General features: G+C 36.6%; 1 protein-coding gene across 6 annotated transcripts in view; it reads right to left on the reverse strand.

Moving 5' to 3' along the window:
• The window catches only part of LOC127543249 (casein kinase I-like), a 100,833-nt gene that overhangs the window by 36,876 nt on the left and 48,494 nt on the right, over positions 1-15,463 (reverse strand). For 3 of the 6 annotated variants that reach the window (XM_051969299.1, XM_051969300.1, XM_051969298.1), the window contains exon 2: positions 4,455-4,507. The gene's annotated coding sequence lies outside the window, so the exon portion shown is untranslated. Of the gene's footprint in view, positions 1-4,450; positions 4,508-15,463 lie in introns of all 6 variants that reach the window. The other 3 variants (XM_051969302.1, XM_051969303.1, XM_051969301.1) reach the window with 1 other exon arrangement.

Here is a 15,463-nt window from a genome sequence, read left to right on the forward strand (position 1 = left end):
ATAAAAAAGACATGGATTCTCTCCATCCCTTCTAGTTCCAAGTCTTTGATCCTCCCCAGCAGTCAGCTGAGCTCACAAAGCTTTTCTCTTGTGGCAGAGCCAATACTTTAGATAGACAAGATATCTAGCTATCTAAATGGGGCAATAAATATACAATGAAGGACATTAATTGAACTATCTTTTCAGAAATGTATATATTTTATTGCCGAAAAAAACCAGCTCTTCAAGCATATAGATTTATCTTGTGGTTGAGTCAAGTAAGATACAGAGGCCCAAACCTCCCCTGTTTACTAGAGCATGCTAAGGATTTGTACTACCTCTGAACGGCATCCACCAAAGAAAGATTTCCTATCTGAAATTCTGAGAGACACGGTTTTCTGTCCCAATGGAACAGATACATTATCTATGAGTGATACACATGTATGGCAAGTGGTGCCTTTGCACTAAACTAAATTACCAGCAAAAGTGACAGAACCAGGGATACAATTGCACAAAAATATCAATACTGCAAAGATAAACAACTGTGAACTATTTAGTAAACTCAGATCAATACAATTACCCACCAAGAACTCATGATGAAAAGTACTGTTCACATCCAGTTAGGGAACTGATGGACTAAGAATGGAGACTGAAACAATTTTTCTCTTTCTTTTTCTTGCTTTTTTGGGGAACATGGCTAATGCAGAAATTTATTTCAGGAGGTTCATAAAGGAACACAAACAATATTGATGATTTTCAAGTTCATGATAAAAATATTTTTAAAAAATCACTGGATTTCCTAAAACCTATAACCAAACAAAAGCACTGGCTATAATATTTCAAGAAATCATAAAAATAAATTTGTGTAGAACTATTAGATAGTATAAAGTAAAACTAGAAAAAACATCCAGTGATAGCCTCTTTAAAAAAAAATCTAAATGAAACATAACCAGAAAGGATGCAAAACTTCTAAATCAAATAAAAAGTACTGAAAGCAATCAAGAAGAAAGAGGTAAGTAACAAAGCATGAAAGTCAAGATCACACAAGATTTTGTATCAATTACTATAGCAGATAAGAAATCTTGAAATACAAAATACCCAAAAGAAAAAAAAAATTATAACTAAGGATAATATGCTGCAAAACTTAGTACTAATACTATAGGTAAAAGCAGATACTTTTAACCAAAGCCTTCTGTTGGAAAAAAAAAACAGCTAAGTAGAATTTTTGAAATGTAAACCCAAGATATGAGAAAGATTTTTAAAAATTAAATAAATTTTAAATGATCAAATGCTTACAGTCTAATAGGGGGAGAAAAGACCATTCAAACTTTTCAATTTTTTGTCAAAGGTTAACTGAGAACCTAGATGCAGTTTTTTTTAAAAAAAGTTTTAAGTAAATAAGGAAAATGGTAGAAAAAAGAAATATACAATGATAAGAATGAGAAAGAAGAGGGAAAAATTTACTGTTTATCAAAAATGGGCTACACAAAAAAAGAGAGAGAGAGAGAGAGAGAGAGAGAGAGAGAGTATACAAACATAAAGGTGAGTATGGGAGTTACAGGCTTATCTGAATCTCACTCTTATCTGAACCAAATAAAGGAACATTAAATACAGCACACTTGCAAGCACATACCTACACACACAGAATTTAGATTTAAAAGATATTGAAACTTAAGTCACTAAAATAAATTCAAGGGATTGGACTAGGTAACCTCTAAGAGTCTGGATCCAATCATAATGTATTGTTTTCAGGACCATCTAGCCCAATAGCTACTTTCATCAAAATACTCAATTCTGTACACAATACAGATCTGACAATTTTATATACATCCCTCTTTTTTCTGTTTTTGTATACAGAAATGTTAAAGTGTGTTGATTTTTTCAAGTTAATAATAAAATTTTTTTTTTTTAAAAATCATTCGATTTCCTAAAAATCATGACCAAACAAAAGCACTGAGCCTGGAGTTAAGAAGATCTCAGTTCAAATCCTGTCTCGGACACTTAGTACCTATGTAATCCCCCCCCCCCCCCAAATTATTTAGTCTCTGTCTGCCTCAGTAGCCTCAACTGGAAAATGTGAATAACAATAGCACCTACCCTATATCCTGCTATAAGGATCAAATGAAATAATATTAATAAAGTGCTCAGCACATGTCAAACATGTAGAACATATTTTCCTTCCCTCTTCATATATATGGCCAGGCCATACATTTTGATGGGTGCATGGCGAGGGGACACCTATTATGACTGGTGCACTCAAATCAGTGAGTAACTTGGGCTTGGTGGATCCTAGGTTCTGAACATATTGTGCTGTTGAGCCCTTCCCCCCTGGTCTTACATGACAAATAGTCCTCTGCTTGTCTTGTGCTTGACAAGAATTGGTTTTACAAGCATCACCTGGTCGCTAAGTGTGGCTCCAACAGGCATGCAGATTTTGCTCTGCATTTCTTTACTAAGCTTGTGGATTCTGTTAGCCACTGCTCTGCTAGGCATGTGACTGCAGAACTTCTCTTCACTGTCAGCATCTGGATTGCAGCTGGAATCTCCTCCACCTTATGCTTAATGTCTCCACTAACCCCACAAGAAGGGTGGCTCTTAGAAACAAGAGGTGTAAGCTTCAACTATCTCAGTGAAAAAAGCAGGCCACTCACATACTCTGATATTCACCACTAAAAAGCAGTAGGATATAATAAAAGGAATCTATTAGTCTGAAGTCTTAGTTGGGGCACTTTTCTTTCTAAACCTGTGGTCCTTGAACTTAAAAACACATTGAAATCTGTATCCATGTGATTTCTTTTTATAATCCAATATATTTTATTTGATATTTTAACAACATTTTTATGAACAGCAGTCTACAGGTGTCACCAAATGATGGCAAAAAGAGTCTACATAGAATGCAAAAAAGATTCAGAGCTCATAATCTAGAAAAATATTCACCTCTAGAATTCCAGCCACTTAGCTAAGCAGAACTTTACTACAACTCTGAAACTCTGAACCTTCTTCTGGCTCATCAGGAGTAATTCCCTTAGAGACAAAAGCCTAGGGACACAAAGTCCTCATGAATCTTACATACAAATACATATAAAAAATATGTGTGTATACATATGTATGTATGGGTACTTATATATACAAATGCATATGCACACAAAAGTATGAGTAAATGTGTACATGTGTGTAATGTGTGTGCATGTATCAAAATGTGTACTTACACACATATACATGTATGTATATGCATGCAGATAATTTGTGTGGTATTTATGTCTATATATGCATATATATGATACAAATAAATATATATGCAAAGATGTATGTATGTGATGCATAAATACACATTTAGATGTGCATGCATTATATATCATGTGTCTACAAATGATATACAATGCACATACATATATGCATGCATACATATATGTATATAGAAAGAGTCTTTTGAGCTTGGACCTGTGGTAAAATGGGCAAGCTTTTAAAATACTCTCATGGAGAAACCATTCTTGTCAATGAGTGTACTAGAGGCCTCTGGGGCAACTGCAACACTTAGATGAATACTGACTTTCAAAAGACCCATATTTCATATTGTTTCTACAATAACCTGAGTGAAGAAGTCCAAACTCAGTACAAAAATGAAAATAAAAATATATTAACCGAAAAGATACTGTCTTTGGCACATTTTCTCATTCCATTAACTACGTGTCAAGTTTTTATGCTAATGGCATATTTGATTAATCATCATTATAGCTTTTTATGGTTTTGCCAGATGGCTTCGACTGGACCACCTTGAGTCTCCAATTTAAACCATATCTTTTCTTTTTTGCAGTCATGAACACACAATCCATGGTTGAGTTTTATAAGCGCACCCCCAATTAATAACCACCTTAAAGATAAGCATATCTATAGGATGAAAGTCCCAGTTTCAATATTGAAAGGCTCTTTCAAGATGAATAATTTCCCCACCATGTCCAATAACTTCATGGGAAGAATGAAGTCTGTAAGATAATACTAAGACAAATTGTCCCTATCTGGGTATTGCTTCTAGAAGTTAAGTTTTACAAAGAGAGGGCAAAGTTTTAATCACACTTTTTTCTTCTTTCACTCTTTTCTTTCCTTCCTCAAGAGTTGGTGTTTTTTTTTTTTTTTTTTGCCTTCACATTCAAGCTGCAATTGAATTTTAAGTAGGGGTCATTTTAGGAGGCTCCCCCTCTTTATTAGTCTATTTCAGACTCTGGAATTTTATTACTTAGATTTTCAAATATTAAGTCAAGTTTAGAAAATTTAAAAACACTTATCTGGTCTGCCATTTCCTATGGATGTATTAATTTACTGCCTATTTGGACTCAGCTTCTCCAAAAATTCCCCATTTCATAAGAAAGCACGTATTCTTTCCATCAACCCATCAGAAGCCCAATGGACCTTAGGAACAACAGAAATGCAACTAGGGAGAATTGTTTTTGGAGACACAATAACTGATACTTACTTACCAAGTGTTTCAACACGGGTGAGTCACTGTCTTACTGAGCTTCTCTTCTGTAAACTGTTAAAAAAAAAAAAAAAAAGATGTTACAGGTTATTCTCGTGAAAAAAAATTCCATAAACCTTTTTTTACAATACTTAAAGGACCTAAAATTTCATCATCAACAAGACTTGCTTCATAGATACATATAACCACACTTCCCTGGGAAATGTAATGATCCTTGGGGCTACTGTAGTAAGAAATTTCATCATTCTGAAATCACTATATTAATTACTTTCTCTGAAGTAAGAAAAACTTTGGAGGGTCTTATAAATATGAGTTATTATTACCAATGTCCAGTACCTAGTAAATATTCCTGTACACCTATATGGCTATTATCTAATCAATGTGGAGACATTCTGCCACTGATACACGTCACAACTTGTCTAAACCAACTCTGAGTTACCACTATATACCTATCAGATTGGCTAAGATGATAGGAAAAGATAATGATAAATGTTGGAGGGGACATGGGAAAACTGGGACACCAATACACTGCTGGTGGAGTTGTAAACTAATCCAACCATTCTGGAGACCAATTTGGAACCATGACCAAAGAGCAATCAAATTGTGCATACCCTTTGATCCAGCTATTAGATCTGTCTCTACTAGATCTATATCCCAAAGAAATCATAAAAGAGGGAAAAAGATTTATGTATGCAAAAAAGTTTATAGTAGCCTTTTTTTGTAGTGGCAAGGAACTGGAAACTGAGTGGATGCCCATCTGTTGAGGAATTTCTATAAGAAAAGATTCACAGAATGATTTCAGAGAGGCCTGGAGAGACTTATAAGAACTGATTCTGACTGAAGTGAGTAGAACCAGGAGAACATTGTACACAGCAACAAGATTACGTGATGATCAATTCTGATAGACTTGGCTCTTTTCAAAAATGAAGTAATTCAGGCCAATTCCAATAAATTAGTGATGAAGAGAGCCATCTGCATCTAGAAAGAGTACTGTGGAGACTGAATGTGGATCACAACATAGTATGTTGATCTTTTTTGTTGTTCTTTGCTTGCCTTTTTCCCCTTTCTTATTTTTTTCCTTTTTGATCTGATTTTTCTTGTTCAGCATGCATGATAAATGTGGAAATATGCATAGAAGAATTATATATATTTTACATATATTATGGAAAGAGAAAAATTTGGAACACAAGGCTTTGCAAGGGTGAATGCTGAAAACTTATCTTTTCATATATTTTGAAAAAAAAAAAGCTATTATTTATAAAACATATTCATAAAACAAAAAAAAAAACCTTATCTAAACCTGAAGGCCAAGATTTGGGCTATATAGACTCAGCTAAACACACGTTACTAGATTTTCTGAGGACAGTAAAATCAAAAATGGGGAGAAGGAAAATACAAAGATGAGTCTCCATGGATTTTTTCAAACAAGTGATCCTATCCCATCTAAAGTAAAGTATTCTAAGATATTTTGCTACATTAATCAGGTAAAAAGAAGCAATCAATCTTGATCATATGCTTGAGACTAAATACAAAAAATACTTAGAACTAGAGTGAAGTTGCATAGGGAAAAGGTTTGGGTAGACTGAAGAAGCTTGGTCAAGCCCTAGGGTCATCTATAAATTCTCAAACAAACTTAGAATGGAGTCATTCTAGAATTTGGAGCAAGTGCAATAAATGTCTTGAGAAGGAATCCAGTTCAGACTCAGTCTTCTTCCTCTATTCTGCTTTGGACAGAGAAAGTCATTTTGAACTTGAAAATCAGGCTTCAGGGCCTGATAGATTTGTTATCAGTGTCCTAAGAACACATTAGGATTAACAGATGGCAGTTAATGTATTGAAAGTCAAAGACAGTCTAGATGCAAATTCATAGTAGTTCTATAAGGATTTTAACAAAGAAGCAATATCATGTCTGAACAGAATTTCTTGAGCATTCCATTAATGGGAGGAAATGAATTCCAGCAACCTGGACATTTCCCTTTTATACAAGCTCCATCGCAGCATGAGCCCACTTTCTCCTTGGCGCTCTGTACTTGTGGGAAAACCTATCACAGGGTTTTGGGAGGATATTTTGTACTAACTGTCCTTACTTTACAAAATTAGTAAATACCCTGTTCTAAAAGCTACATGACTGAGAGAAATTATAGCCTTCCTTGCTCAGGAACCCGACTAATCTGTGAAAGTGGAATTCTGGATTATTATATCCACATATATATATTTGTTAATACTAGAATGAAATAAGGGAGTTGGACTAAACTACATCTAAGATTCTTTCCAGTGCTGTGAAGATAGGCTTTAGAGCTAGAAGGGACCTTAAAGATCATCTAGTCCAATTTTCTTGTTTTTAAAAGGAAAACAATCAGGAGAGCACAGTCAGATGGAAGAGAAAAAGCAGGAACTCGCCTGAGCTCTCTCCAATTCCCCAACAACTTTAAAATAACACCACAAAATGAATTCCAGAGCAGCAGAACCAACAAAAGGTCAGGGTAGGAAACTTTTTCAGCCCAAGACAACTTAGGAGGTCATTAGGAAAGATCTGTCTCACTGGTGATGATCAGGCCTGGTGCTAGAGGATAAAACTGGAAAAAGAAATGAGAGTGATACAGGAAAATTATGAAATGAGAGTCAACATCATGGGAAAACAATGAAGAAAATAAAAACTTAAACAAAACTGGCCAAATGTAAAAGAAGCACGAAAATCCACTGAAGAGAAAAACTTCTTAATAAGTAGAGTTGGCCAAGTGGAAAAGGAAGCACAAAAATTCGCTGAAGAAAATAATTCCTAAAAAATTAAAATTGGACAAGTGAAAGCTAATGGTTCTATGAGACACTGAGAAACAACAAAATGAAGTCAAAGACTGAAAAAAAAGAAAATGTGAACTATCACATTGGAAAATAACTAGCCTGGAAAACAGATCCAGAAGAGACCATTTAAGAATTTTTGGTCTACCTCAAAACCATGATCAAAAAAAGAGCCTAGATATATTTCAAGAAATTATTAAGGAAAACTGCTCTGATATTCTGTTATCAGAGAGTAAAATGGAAATTGAAAGAATCTACCAATCACCTCCAGAAAGAGATCCCAAAATGAAAAGTCCCACGAATATTAGAGCCAAATTACTGAGCTCTTCAATCAAAGAGAAAATATTATAAGCAGCCATAAAGAAATATTTTAAATATTGTGAAGCCACAGTCAGGATAACAAAAGTTTTAACAGCTTCTACATTAAAGGATCAGATGGCTTGGGATATGATATTCAGGAGGGCAAAGAAACTAGGATTGCAATCAAGAATTCACTTAGCCAGAAAAACTGAGTATAATCCTTTCGGGGTGGTGTCAGGGGTTGAAGGTTATTTAATAGAAAAAAGGACTTTCAATCAATCCTGATGAAAAGATCAGAGCTGAAAAGAAATTTTGACTTTCAAATACAATATTCAAAATAGGCATAAAAAGGTAAACAGGGAAAAGAAATCATGAGGGATTCAATGAGTAAAATGTTTACATTCCTATATGGGAAGATGATACTTGTAACTACTAAAAACTTTATCATTACTAGGGTGGTTAGGAGGAGTATGCATAGACAGAGTACATGGGTGTGAGTTGACAATAATGGTATGATTTAAAAAATAAAATGAAGGGGTGAAAAAGAGTGATGAACCAGGAGAAGGGATAAGGGAAAGGGAGAATGGGATAAATTACCTCACACAAAGGAGGCACAAAAAGAAGAGCTTTTATAATGGAGAGGAAAATGGAAGGGATGGCAGGCAATATTTGAAGTTAATTCTTATTGGAATTGGGTCAAAGAGGGGAAAAGACACAGTTGAGCATAAAAATCTATCTTAAACTATAGAGAAGTAGGATAAAAGGAGGATGCAGCAAGAGAGGGCTAGTAGAAGGGAGGGAAGATGGGGGAGGTAGTAGTCAGAAGCAAAACAGACTTTTGAGGAAGGATAGGGTAAAAGGAGAGAAAAAGATAGATAAACAGGGGGCAATAAGGAAGGAAATAGTAATCATAACTGGGAATATTAATGGATGAACCCATCCATCAAAACAGAAGTAGATAGAAAAATGGATTAAAAAAAAAGAATCCAACAATATGTTGTGTACAATACACTTGAAATAGAGAAACACACAGAGTAAAAATAAGGGGCTAGAGCAGAATCTATTATGCTTCAGCTGAATAAAACAAGCAGGAAAAGCAATCATGATCTTGGATAAATCAAAAGCAAAAATAGATCTAATTAAAAGAGATAAACAGGAAAACTACATTTTGCTAAAGGTACCATAGACAATGAAGCAATATCAATACCAATCACAAATGAACCAAATGGTAAAGCATCCAAATTCTTAAGGAAAACTGAAATTAGCTACAATACTGTAAAACTATACTAATGGGGAAATCTCAACTTTTCCCTCTCAGAAACTGATAAATCTAACCACAAGAAAAGAGATGAATGAAATTTTAGAAAAATTAGATACCTAACCATGTATTAGTACATAAAAATCTCATAAATAAATGCAAAAAATCAGAAATATTAAATGTAAGCTTTTTAAATTATAATACAATAAAATTATATTCAATAAAGAGCCATGGAAATATAGATTAAAGAAAGCTATAGCCCATTTTCCTAATGAATATTAATGCAAAAAAATTTAAATGAAATACAAGCAAGGAGATTACAACAATATATCACGAAGATCATATACTATGATTAAGTAGAATTTATAACAGGAATACAAGGCTGTTTTAATATTAGGAAAAGTATTAGCATAATTAACCATATCAATAACAAAAACAACAAAAATTATGTGATTATTTCAACAGATGCAAAAAAAGCTTTTGAGAAAATTAACATTCATTTCTTTAAAAACACAAGAGAGTACAGGAATAAATGGATCTTTTCTAAAAATTTTAAGTTGTAGCTAAAACCATCAGCAAGAATTATCTGTAATGGCTTGGATAAGCTAGGAGCCTTTCTGATAGGATCAGGGATGAAGTAAGAATGCCCATTGTTACCACTATTATTCACCATTGTACTAGAAATGCTAGCTATAGCAATAACAGAAGAAAAAAGACTGAAGGAATAGGAAAGGCAAGAAAGAAAAAAAGCTATCATGCTTAACACATTGATACGATGATATACTTAGAGAATCCAAAGTAATAAACTAAAAAGTGAATTAAAATAACAACTTTAGCAAAGTTGCAGGGTATAAAATAAGCCCATATAAATCATCATCATTTCATTAAATTACCAATAAAGTCTAGTAGGAGAAAGAACAATTCCATTTAAAATAACAATGATGAAGAGATATAAAAAGACAGTTTTTAGAAGAAATCAAAGCTATCTACTCATGTGAAAAATGCTCTAAATCATTACTGATTAGAGAAATGCAAATTAAAACAACTCTGAGGTACTACTTCACACTTATCAAATTGGCTAATATGACAAAAGAAAAATGACAATACCATTAATAGGTCTATACCCCAAAGAGATCAAAAAAAGAAAAATGACCTATATTTTAAAAAATATTTATAGCATCATTTTCTGTGATGGCAAAGAATTGTAAACTGAGGAGCCGTCCATGAATTGGGGAATGGCTAAACAAGGTATAGTATATGATTGTGATAAAATGCTATTGTGTTATAAGAAATGACAAAAAGGATGCTTTCATAAAAACCTGGAAAGTCTTTTATGAAATGATGCAAAGTGAAATAAGCAAAGCCAGGAGAACAGTGTACACAGTAATAGCAATATTTTTTGACGATCAACTATGAATGACTTAGATATTCTCAGCAATATAATGATCTAAGAGACTTTCAAAGGAGTTATAATGAAAAATGCTATTCATATCCAGAGAAAGAATTTCTGGGTCTGAATGCAGATTGAAGTATAGTTTGCTTGTACTACGTTTTTCATGTTGTTTTTTGTCTGTGTTTTCTTTTACAAGAATAATATGGAAATGTGTTTCACATGAATGCAGGTGTATAATCTATGTCAAAAACTGTGTGCCTTTTCAAGGAGGGGACAGAGTAGAAAAAGAAAAGAATTTGAATTCAAAATGAAAAAAAAAACAAATGCTAAAAATGGTTTTATATGTGATTGGAAAAATAAAGTATTATTACATGTAATTAGAAAAAAAATAAAATACAAAAATTTTCCAAAAATATGAAGTCCTATAAAATGAAATCACTTAACCTAGGTCACTCAAGTAATAAGTAAAAGCTGGGATTTGAAATCAGGTCCTCTGAATCAAGATCCAGCGTCCTTTCTACTATATTGTACTCATTTTCACCTCACTGATTCCAAACTTATGGAGAAATTTTGAATGTTAACATTTTCATATGATATGCAAAGTTGATGAGCTTGCTTTCATATTTTCAAATTGGCATGTGGAGGAGGGTACTGTAGGCAGCTAAGTCCACTAGACTTAAAATCAATTAGACTTTAAGTCAAATGTTGTCTTCAATATATACTAGCAACGTGATTCTGGGAAAGGCAATTAATATCACTCAGTCTCAGTTTCATCACCTGCAAAATGGGGATAATGCTATTTACCTCAGGGTTGTTGAAAGGCTCAAACAAGGTATTTGTGATCCACTTGGCAACTGTTGAAACATTATACAAATGCTAAGAATTCTGAGTGGAAGGAAGAGCTTGAATAAATATAGAGGAAGAGAAACACAATATATATTCCAGGAATGGTAAATGGTGGTTTTGGACAGAAAAGAGGGTTTGTAGAGAGGAGTCATGGATAAAGGAATAGGAACTGGACATGTGATTTCATTGTCAGAAATAACTTCCAAGTGAGGAAACTTCTCTTACCAACAGCTTCTCAGAAACTTAAGGCTGCAAAGAATTGCTTGGAATACGGCAAGGTTAAGTGAGATATCCAGGGACTGTGCTAGTTTATAAAAGAGGTAGGACTTAAACTCACATCTTCCTCGTTTGGGAATTCATTTTCTATTAATCATTTCAGTGCCTTTTTTTCCTGGTGAGGCAGCTGGGAGCAAGTGACTAGGTTCAGGGTCTCACAGCTAGTAAATATTAAGTATCTGAATTAGGATTTGAAATCAGGTCCTCCTGACTCCAGGTCAGTGCTCTACCCACTGTGCCATCTAGCTGCCCCTACGATGCTTTTCTTATGGAAGTAAAGGTTGGAAAATGAGTCTGGGGCGAGACTAGAGGCTTTGAATGACAAGCTAAGGGATCTAGGCTTGCTCCTGAATACAAACAGTAGCCAGTAGAGATTTTTAAACAATGAGGTGTTCTAATAGTTCTAGAGCAAGATCAACCTGGTCTCTATGCACAGGATAGGACTGGAAGTGGGAAGAATGGAAGAATATTCAACTTGAAATGAAGAAGGCTGAAAAATATATTTCCTGCCTGAAAAATGTATTTCCTGGATGAACCTGGACAAATCAGATTACCTCTCTCTAAGGGGAAACTGAGCTTCAGTTCCCTTTTTTGTAGAATTGGAATAATAATGGCATCTGCTTCCCAGAATTGCTATAGGGAGGCTCAAGTGTGAGAATGCATAGAATGTGCTCAGCCAGCCATAATGCGCTCTCCAAATGGCTCTGCTGTATTAAGAAGGCCTGCCACTTGGGGAGCTATTGACAATGACTTGAAGTAATTAAGTCTGAGTGGGAAGGGTGGATGCAAGTGGTATTAAGCATAAAGAAAGAACCAGGCCTTGTGACTGTGTGGATGTGACAGCTGAGGGAAGGGAAGGGCTCAAGGATGCCTGAGCTTTCACATTTGGATGCCTGGAAGAATCATTACGAAAAAAGGGCCGATTCTTCAGAGCTGGTTTGGGCTGAAAGTGGATGAATATATATCTAGACATGATGAGTTGGAGGGATCACTGGTCCATCCAGGCAAAGGTATACAGCAGGTCATCAGAACTGGAGTTTTGGGAGAGTGACTGGAGTTAGAGATGAAGGTTCAGGGGCCATCAACTTAAAGAATCCATGCACTCTCAAGGACTGGGTGAAAAAAACAGGAAAAACAAAGGGAGAGAAGCTTGGGAGGTATCTGTCAATAGACCTTTGCAGAGCTCACATGTGGATTCATCTTGCTTGGTGCCAGAACTAGAACCAATTGCTGCTAAGAACCGAATTTTAGATTGATATAAAGGAAAGTCTTCTTAATGATGAGAGCTGCCCCCACATGGAAAGGATGGACTTCAGAGCAGGTCATGCATTTCCCCATCAATGGAGGTCGTCAAGAAGAGCCTGAGTAGCTTGGGCAGAGGGGTGGTATAGAGAAGATTCTTGCTGTAAGATAAGGTAGAGCAGGTGGCCTCTGAGGCCTATAATTTGAACCCGCAATCAGAGTATCTCCAAAGTGAGGAACAGTAAAGAAGTCAGACCTCAAGACAGCAGCTCAGCGGGAAGGGGAGAAAGAATACTCTCTGTATGTGGAGTCACAAGACCTGGCTTCAAGGCCCAGCTCTGGTACTTCCTACTCAGATGTTCATTTCACCCCTCCCGGGTTGGTTTCCTGACCTAGAAAATGAAGGAACTGAACTAAATAACCCCAATGGTTCTGTACTGTGTCCATGGGAGTGAGGAACAGAAAGAGATGCAAGGGAGAGATGGGAGACTCTTCCCGCACAACCCTCTTCCTAGGGAGCCACATATAGTCAGGATGGAACTACAGCTCCCCGTGGAAATGACTCTGCCCCTATGCCAAAGGTATAAGCAGCATTGTTGGTGTAGAGGGATGAATCCTAAAGGGACAGCACCGATGGCAGAGATGGAACAAAAGCCACAGTGTCCTTACCTTTTACAAGTACTTGGCTTTTCTTCTAAAGGTGCTTTTGAACATATGGTCCTTTTTTTAAAAACCAGTTTTGTAAACTGGCCACTGGACTCAGTCTTGCTAAGTTGCTTCACCCTGACAAGGAAACTTATTCTTTATCATCACTACTCCCACTTACCTCTTAGAAATCAAGAGCCGGGCAAATGCTATGTGGCAAATAAAAACGACTGCCATTTTAAACAGCGAGACAAGATGTGATGGCGCACCCTGTGCTCGCACGGAGGACGTGAGCTTGGGTTTTCAGGGAGATGGAGACAGGAGTCCAGAAAGGGTGAAGCTCACTTTAAGGAGGTGGTAGGGGAACCACCAGTACAGGACAGGTACTGTGGGATGATGAGAACAATAACAACACCTACCAGTAGTAGCCATACAGAGGCGCCATACAGTAGTGGGCAGAGATGCCCTGATGCATCCTGGCTGGGTGATCCTGCTTCAGGCAGCTAAGAGTATCAGAGAAAAAGCTGAGCAGTGATGGGACTTACTCAGCCAGAAGCCCTTCACAATAAAGCAATGACAGATGGAGGCCCTCGGCCTATCGCCTGAGGCACTCGGTTCCAGCCAACCAGACTTCTTGCTGTGCCGCATCTACAAGATGCCACCTTGTCTCTGTCTTCTAAGTGTGGAACAGTCCCCTTCCTCACTCTGCCTATTGGAATCACTAACTCCATTCAAGGCTTGGTTCAGCTGTTATCTCCTATACATTTTTTTTTCTTTTTCTTATTCCTGCAGTTGTTAGTATATCCTTCTGTCAATCATCTGATCTGCTGCTGCTATCTGCCCCACTCTCATTCTCTCATTGCCATTCTCCTCTCCTTAAAAGGCACTCAGTTAAGCTTTCAGGACAGTATATTCAGAACAATATAGATGTCTATTAACATCATACACAGTGCTCCTACCATGAAGTTAAGAAAAGGTCCTAAAATCTTCACTAACTGAAACTTACTTCTACCCCCAAAACACTCCAAGGGGCACAACTGAAAAGCATTTTGGAACTGAAACTTTTAGGCAAGTAATTTGGAATTCGATTTGGGAATCCAAAGGTCTGGGTTTGACTCCTGGCCCTGGCTCTCAGTCCTGGTGTGCCACTGGCTCAGTGACACAACATCCCTGGGCAGTGGGGTTTTTGTTGGTAACACGGGAGATGTGGGGTTACAGGAGTTTTAGACACTTTATTCATCTATGCATACAGTCTTCAGAGAACACAAGTTCCTTGAGAGAAGGACCTTTCTGGTCTTTGTATCCTTAGTCAATAAATAAGCATTGATTAAGCACCTACTATTTTTCAGCTTCTGTTTTAAGCAGTGAGGACATAAAGAAAGACAAAAAAAATAGGCCTCTCAAGGAACTCACAATCTGATGGGGAGAACCAAATGCAAACACTTATGTTCAAACAGGCTACACACAGAGAAGGAAAGAAGAGGAAGAAGCAGTGGGAAAACCTTTTGGAATTATACTGAACTTTGAGATTTGAAGGAAACCAGGGAAGGAGAAGGTGGAGATGAAGGGGGAATGAGAGAGAAAGAGACAGAGACAGAGACAGAGACAGAGAGAGAGAGAGAGAGAGAGAGAGAGAGAGAGAGAGAGAGAGAGAGAGAATGAGTCGATCCCAACAAAGTATTTTGTATTGGATCACAGAGTACAGGGAGAGGAGTAAGGTACAAGATTTGACAAGTAGAAAGGGGCCAGATTATGAAAGGCTTCGGAAGCTAGAGGATTTTATCTTTCATCATGGAGATAATGGGCAGGGTTGGCGTGATCACATCTGAGCTTAAGGAAGAACAATTTAAAAGCTGAGTTGAAGTTGGACTGAGCTGGGGCAAGACTTCAGACAGAGAGGCCCATGAGAAAGCTATCGCAATAGTCTAGAAATTAAGTGATGAGAGACAGTAGAATGGCAGCAGTGTCAGAGGAGAGAAAGGGGTATATATGAGAGATGTCATGAAGGAAAAAAGACAAGATTTGACAACAGATTGTACATGGGGGGAGAGAGAGTGAGAAGCTGAGGACAAATGGGTTGTGAAGATGGTTGACCGGGAGGATGGTGGTACTCTTGACAGTAACAGGGAAATTAGGGGGAAAGAGAGGGTTTGGGTGGAAAGATAATGAATTCAGTTTTAGACATATTAACTTTAAGGTGGCTATGGGACATCCAGTTTGAGATTTCTAATAGGCAATTGGAGATATGAGA

The sequence above is a fragment of the Antechinus flavipes genome, chromosome X (assembly GCF_016432865.1).
Source record: "Antechinus flavipes isolate AdamAnt ecotype Samford, QLD, Australia chromosome X, AdamAnt_v2, whole genome shotgun sequence".
Taxonomy (NCBI): domain Eukaryota; kingdom Metazoa; phylum Chordata; class Mammalia; order Dasyuromorphia; family Dasyuridae; genus Antechinus; species Antechinus flavipes.